This window comes from Quercus suber, unplaced genomic scaffold (assembly GCF_002906115.3).
Source record: "Quercus suber isolate HL8 unplaced genomic scaffold, Cork oak 2.0 scaffold_145, whole genome shotgun sequence".
Taxonomy (NCBI): Eukaryota; Viridiplantae; Streptophyta; class Magnoliopsida; order Fagales; family Fagaceae; genus Quercus; species Quercus suber.
The window spans coordinates 668,743-676,046 of record NW_027069606.1 but is presented as its reverse complement, the minus strand read 5'-3'; the positions used below and the strand labels follow the sequence as shown (position 1 = coordinate 676,046).

Genomic DNA, 7,304 nt, shown 5'->3' with positions numbered 1-7,304 from the left:
TCTCTTTAGTTTTGTTTGTTTTGTTTTTGTTTTTTTTTTTTTTTTTGTGTGGTTTGAAAGCAAGATTCTTTTCTTTCAAAGAGGAAAACAAATTAATTGCCACAACGCACGAAGCTCTTTGTATTTCAAACATGCTGTGATTTAAGATTTTTATTAGCTAGTAATATTGAAAAACAGTAGTGAAAAAAATAAAGAGTACAACGCAGGTAAAAGTAAAAAATGGACTACGCTACAAATGAAAAAAATGGCATCTTAAGTTAAATTTAGCCAAAATTTGTGCAATCCCATGCAACGCAACTTATAATATTATAAATTCTAATAGTTAAGTGGACACACATTTCTAATTTATTATGAACACATCCTACAATTACTGAAGAAAAATTAAACTAGTAAAACTCACACACTAAGAAACAATGATAAATTCATTTTTTATTTTTTATGATGAAAGAACCATATTGAAAATTTCTTGTGTCAAATAAATTCAAGGACAATGCAACCTTATTCTTCAATCAAAGCATTCAAGTCAGAGTAGGATGATCCCCCTTCTTCAACAGCCCTCTTTGCCATCTCCCCAAGTACCTTGGCTCTGCTTCGCATTCTATCTGCTTCTTCACCCACCATAATTCGCTTCACTGCCTTCTCAATTGCATCCCTCTTGATACTATCTCCCACCACTCTTATCCATCGTCGAACACCAACATCAACCCCGACTTTCAGAACCTGAGTTACTAACTTCTCATTGTAAAACTGCTCAGCACTCAAAGGCCACGTGACCATGGGCACCCCTGCAGTCACTCCTTCCAGGGTTGAATTTCACCCACAATGAGTCACAAATCCTCCAACTGCTTCATGGTCAAGAAGCAACACTTGGGGTGCCCAACCTCTTAGAATTAGTCCCTTGCCTTCCATTCTTTTCTCAAACCCTTCAGGCAACCAATCTTCCTCTTCTTTTTCATTTTTGCCTTTCTTCACAACCCAAATGAATTGTTGTTCAGAAGCCTCAAGACCCATTGCAATCTCCATGAGCTGAGAATCACTAAAGTTTGCTATACTCCCAAAACAAATTATAACGACGAATTGGGTTTCTTTTACAAAGCCATTCTCAAACATTCATGTTCATCAATGGAAGCTTCCTTTCCCCTCGGCTTCTATCTTCAGACATCCTTGTTCGCATAGTGAAACTGGACCTATATGCCACGCTTTCTCTCCTATAACCTTCTTGTAATGCTCTGCATAAGCCGGCTCGAGCTCATAAAAGCTGTTAACAACCACCCCATAGCTTCTCAAATCCGATTCCACAACTTCTTTCAACAACTTGGAAAGGTCCGTTTCAACTTCATGCTTAATGAAGTTAGGAAGTTGCATCCTTATCAACTTTATCTCCCCCGGAAAGTTAGGAATGACAAAAGGTTCAGAATCAGATGAAACTTTCTTGTGAGGTTCATATTGTCTCAAACTAAGGTCAACTGACAGAGAAAAAGAACAGGTCCCATGGAAAACAAGCCTTGGAATACCAAATTTAGCAGCAATATCAGTTGCCCAAGGAAAGAACATGTCGGCAACAAGGCAACTAGGTTGGAAATCTTGTAGTAGTTGCTCGAGTGGTTGTTTGAGCATCTTAGTGGCTTTGAAAAAATTGTCAACCATTTCTATGGAATTCTCTATTGAGTCAATATTCTCACATCCTTCTGGCAGACCAGCCTCTACAGCCGGAAACTGAATGATTTGGATATCAATGTTGATGCCACGAGTTTTGCAGATTTAGACTTTAAAGTGGTCATGGCTTTAGAAAAATTGCAATAACCAGATTTTATTGTTCTATACTTTAAATTTTATTTTTAGTTAAATTATCATTTTTAATTATAAATTGTGTTTTATTTATCTATAAATACAAAAACTTAATTAGTAATTTTGCATCTCAAAAAGCAAGAAAAATAAATTTTAAATAAAAAAATTCAGTATATATATATATTATTTGATTAATATTTAATTATAAAAAGGTCACACTTAAAATTTTCGCCTAAGGCTCCAAAAGTGGCTAAAATTGGGAATTAAGCCCATTTTCCCAACTATATAGTTAGTAGACATGATTTCAAAAGTATATATTTTACTAACATCTCGAGTCTTAAAGACTCGATTTTGGGCCTATAAACCAAGTCTCAAAGACTCGGTTTCAGTGTTCTGATAACATCTGATTTGGCGTATTTTCTACATGGCGTCCACTTGAAAATCGAGTCTCTAAAGACTCGATTTATAAGCCAAAAAAAATTTAAGTCTAAGTCATGTACAAGCCATTCCCAAAAATACCCAATTTTTTTTTTTTTTTAAAGAAATCCCAGAAATACAACAATCCCAGCACAATGAAACACATTCTCTATTTATTCAACAATGAAAAAAATTTTATGGGTTTTTCTATTTTGACTAAAAACTGAACTTGAAAACCTAAATTAGATCAGAGAGAGAAAGAATCCGAGGAGACCCAGATTAGACTGAAGAGAAAGAATCTAGAGACCCAGATCAAATAAGAGAGAGAGCTCACCAATAAGAATAACGAGCCATGTATAAATCACAACCAAATCACAAATCCAAACCAACAACCTCATTACCACCAGCAATCAGAAAAAGAAAAACAAAAACAAAAACAACCCACCAAAATCACAAACCCGTAATCCTCTCACAATCATCGCCGGAAAACCCAGCCACATCCATCGAAAACCATCAACACCCGCCAAAAACCACTGCAACTCTAATTAAAAACCCACCAAAACCCATTGCGAGACCCACGAGCTGATCCACCCATGAACCACAAAGTCGACCCCCCCCCCTAAAAAAAAAAGAGAGAGAGAGAAGAAAGGGAGAAGACGGTATGAGAAAACTGGGAGATAGAAATGGTGAAGATTGAAGTCACTGAACAGAAAAAGAAAAAGAAAGATGAGTGACAAAGATATGATGAAAGAAAGAGAAATATTATTTTAATGAAAATGAGAGCGGATGATAATAGGATAGGGAAATAATTAATTGAACCTTCTTGGGCAGAGCAATTGAAGACTCCAGACACTTCAAAAGCACTGTAGATGAAAATCGAGTCTTAGAGACTCGATTTCTAGGTGGGTGCTACGTGAAAAAACACCAGCTCAGATCTGATCAAAAGATGAAAATCAAGTCTTTGAGACTCGGTTTATAGGCCCAAAATCGAGTTTTTCAGACTCAAGATGTTAGTATCAAATATAGTTTGAAAACAGTGTCTACTAATTATATTGTTTAGAAAACTGTGTTAGTTTCCAATTTTGGCCTCCAAAAGTTGTTGAGCCGGCCCTGATTACACATTTACTAAGAGATGATTTCACAGTGTTCACAAGGAGGTCTTTCATTGTAATTAGTATGGGCTATTTGGATCGCAAGAGATCGACTGTTGCATGAGGCAACCTAGATGCATCCCAGTGAGATATTGGAAAAGGAAAATGTTTAATATATTACAAATATTATTACATTCTTTCTAGGGATGTCTAGGACCCGCTCGACCCGTCAGAACTGCCGCCACACGAACCAAAAGCCGACCGACCCGAGCACCACAGCAGTCGGTGACGGTACCCAACTCTTGTCGGTACAAGTTTCGATTTCACTTCTCTCAACTTGTCGGAACCGACCCAACCAAAGAATAGGTAGATTTCGTGAGATTTTCCTCCTTTTCTCTCTTAGATCGGCCCAGTTTTAGTGGAGATCTCCCTTTCTATGCCCAGATCTGGTGGAGATCTTGAGTTCTCCACCTAGATCCAGTGTAGATCTCGTGATTTCCGCCTAGATCAGGTGGAGATATCGAGTTCTCCGTCCAAAACCGATGGTGATCTCATGATCTCGGCAAATTTTGGTGCAAATGGAGTGAGTTTTTGTAGATTTTGGCAAAGATTTCGAAGATTCCGGCGACGTTTGCAATATCCGGTGACTCTCCCCACTGACCGAACCGACCCGAGCATCACCGAACCCGTAACCAACTCGACCGATGGACGCCGGTGGTCGGTTTCAGGTCCCTCCGCCTTCCACCCGACATTGGTGGGTCGGGTCCGAGTTGAGTCCAACACCAACCCGGTTCGACTCGTGGACAGCCCTAGTTGTTTCTTTAAATTGGTTTTACAATGAACATAATTTATGCATGTCACACAATAAATAAGCGTCAAAATTATTATTTTGTGAATAGTATTTGTAAAAGTTTTTATATCGAAAATAATAAACGACTATTGCATATATAACAGCTCATTAGTGAACGGAGAAGATAATTAACAGCTCCTAGGTCCAATATCTATTAGAAATCAATGTCCTAAGTTGTTGCGCACTCCTATAGTCCAATTTACAGAAACTAGTTTGTTCCTGCTAATAATAATGATAATTACTTTTCACTTTTCCAGGGTGGATGTGGCTGGGAATTCTCGTAGTGATTTGAGAGGATTGGCAGGTTTGAGATTTTGGTGGGTTGTTTTCTTTTTCTGGTTGTTTGGTGGTGATGAGGTTGTAGGTTTGGGTTTGTGATTTGGTTGTGATTTATACATGGCTCGTTATTCTTATTGGTGAGCTCTCTTCCTATTTGATCTGGGTCTCTAGATTCTTTCTCTTCAATCTAATCTATGTCTCTCTGATTTGATTTGGGTTTTCAAGTTCAGTTTTTAGTCAAAAAGAAAAACCATAATTGTTTCATTGTTGAATAAATAGCGAATGTGTTTCATTGTGCTGGGGTTGTTGTGTTTCTAGGCCTTCTTAAATTTTTTTTTTGGGTATTTCTAGGAATGGCTTGTACATGACTTAGACTTAATTTTTTTTTTTTTTTTGCTTATAAATCAAGTCTTAGAGACTCGATTTTCAAGTGGAGGCCACGTGGAAAATACGCCAAATTAGACGTGATTAGAACACTGAAACTGAGTCTTTGAGACTCGGTTTATAGGCCCAAAATCGAGTCTTTAAGACTCGAGATGTTAGTAAATATATACTTTTGAAACTGTGTCTACTAACTATATAGTTGGGAAAATAGGCTTAGTTTCCCAATTTTGGCCACTTTTGGAGCCTTAGGCGAAAATTTTAAGTGTGGTCTTTTTATAATTAAATATTAATCAAATAATATATATATATATATATACTGAATTTTTTTATTTAAAATTTATTTTTCTTGCGTTTTGAGATGCAAAATTACTAATTAAGTTTTTTGTATTTATAGATAAATAAACACAATTTATAATTAAAAATTATAATTTAACTAAAAATAAAATTTAAAGTATAGAACAATAAAATCTAGTTATTGCAATTTTTCTAAAGCCATGACCACTTTAAAGTCTAAATCTGCACAAATAAAAATTAATTTAATACATAGTTTTATAAATTAGTATCAGTATAATACAAATGAGTTGATTTGATATACATCAATTATTAATTAATATAATAATTTATAATTATAGATAAAGTGTCAAATAAAAGAAAGAAAAAAAGTGAGAGATCGTCCAACTTGTACTCGACTACTCCTATCATCCTAGCAAAAACGTGTCCTATCAATTATCATAGCAGAAAATGGTCCAAAAGGGGCAAAAAAGCTATCATAGCAAAACGTGTCCCATGATGGGACATATAATTTAAGTTAAATAAATAGAAGACTCTTTGAGTCTTCATTCTCGTAAAGACAAGAGTAAGAGGGGGAGGAACTAAAAAGAATACCTTTGGTGACTGGTAGACCAGTACGCTGGAATCAATGAAGAAAATTTCAAGTTAGACTGACTGATGAAAAAAGATCAAGAATCAAGATGATGAAAAGAAAGGTAAGACCGTAAGAATATAAATGGAGAGGCACTTAGGCAAAGAGATAGAGAGATGGGAGGTTTTTCTTTTGTTTTTTAAATTTATAATCTCTATTTAGTATATTTCAAGACAATTATGTTATATTATTAATGATTTGTTGGGTATTATTTTGATTTTAGAATATTTCATGAATAAGTTAATAAATTGTCTCCTAAAATTTAATTTTATTAGCTGAAGTTTGAATATTTTTATTTTTTCCATTTTAATTTTTTACATTTAGGATACATTGAGACATTTTTAATGTATTTTATTGACCAATAAAATGCCTAATTTTTTTTTCATAAAATATATAAATAAATATATTATATATATAATTTCTTTAGAATATTTCATGAATGTATTGCATCACCTATTGAGCCGCCTGCTTGTCAATATCTGTAATTGTAGATGCTGGTTGTGTCATGCTAATCAAACTCAAATCAAATCAGTGTTGTAAGAAGTTGGTAAGTGAAAAGTATTATGGCCAAATAGGTAACTAATTTTTTTTTTCAACTATCTAGTTAGTAGTTCAATTTCAACTATATTATTTACTAGCATCTCGAGTCTAAGAGGTCGATTTTGGCCTATAATCGAGTCTTAAAGACTTGATTTTTATGGTCTGATGTGGCATCTTTTTCTATATGGAGACACTTGGAAATCGAGTCTCTAAGACTCGATTTATAAGCCCATATATAAACCAACAGCAGCACAGCAAAAATGAAATCACAGCCAGAAGAAAAAAAAAAACCACCGAAGAAGAAGGAAAGAAGGAAGCCAGGAAAAAAAAAAAAAAAAACTGGCAAGCCCAGATCGCACAGGCGCGCGCGAAATTTTTTTAATTTTATTTATTTATTTTTTATGATGATGAACACATATATGGGTTTTTTCCCTTCTTTGATCTGATTGTTTTTTTTTTTTTTTTTGTTTGTTTTTTTTTTTTTGTTTGGTATTTCAGCTTGTACATGAGGGACTTGAAAATCGAGGTCTTTAAGACTTGATTTCCAGGTAGTCTCCATGTGGAAAAAATGCCACATCAGATCACAAAAATCGAGTCTTTAAGACTCGATTTATGGACAAAAATCGCCTCTTAACTCGAGATGCTAGTAATAATATAGTTTAGAAATTGGAAACTACTAACTAGATAGTTAGAAAAAAAATAATTACCTATTTTCGCCAGTAATTATCATTATTATTAGCAGGAACAACTAGTTTCTATAAATTGGACTATAGTCTATAGGAGTGCGCAACAACTAGTGGACACTGAAATGAGAGCGTTGCATTTAACACGGTAAGAAGAATTATTCCAAGTATTCCGTCTCCCGTGTGCTGCTATATAATGTACTGGTTTCTAAAAAAAAAATATAATGTACTGTGTCTATGTTCATGTCAAGCAAATTTCTCATACACACCTTGTCAATATCTGTAATTGTAGATGCTGGTTGTGTCATGCTAGTCAACTCAAATCAAATCATGCGTTGTAAGAACTTGGC

The 7,304-nt window shown here is 34.8% G+C and overlaps 1 pseudogene; it reads right to left on the bottom strand.

The window, feature by feature from the left end:
* Positions 1–498: 498 nt before the first annotated feature.
* LOC136068972 (scopoletin glucosyltransferase-like) lies at positions 499–1,744 on the bottom strand (annotated as a pseudogene).
* Positions 1,745–7,304: the final 5,560 nt, after the last annotated feature.